Raw genomic sequence first — 261 nt, forward strand, 5'->3', positions numbered from 1 at the left:
TAGTCTGAAAGAAGAAAGTCATATACACCTAGGATGATTTGAGGGTGAGTAATTTATGGGCTAATTTTTATTTTTGGTTGAGCTAACCATTTAAGTAATATAGAAATGTAATCAATTTATTTTCAGTCAGTCTATCTGTCTGTCTGTATGTATGTGTATATAAATGCAGCTTTCTTTAAAAAAAAAAAAGTGTATAAGTTTATATATATATATATGTATGTATATATTAGTGCTGTCAAACGATTAATCGCGATTAATCGC

At 27.6% G+C, this 261-nt stretch overlaps 1 protein-coding gene across 3 annotated transcripts in view; it reads right to left on the reverse strand.

Moving 5' to 3' along the window:
- Nucleotides 1-261, reverse strand: part of hpn (hepsin) — a 20,771-nt gene that overhangs the window by 11,552 nt on the left and 8,958 nt on the right. The window lies entirely within an intron of this gene.

The sequence above is a fragment of the Sinocyclocheilus anshuiensis genome, unplaced genomic scaffold, assembly GCF_001515605.1.
Source record: "Sinocyclocheilus anshuiensis isolate Anshui unplaced genomic scaffold, SAMN03320099.WGS_v1.1 scaffold267, whole genome shotgun sequence".
Classification (NCBI taxonomy): Eukaryota; Metazoa; Chordata; class Actinopteri; order Cypriniformes; family Cyprinidae; genus Sinocyclocheilus; species Sinocyclocheilus anshuiensis.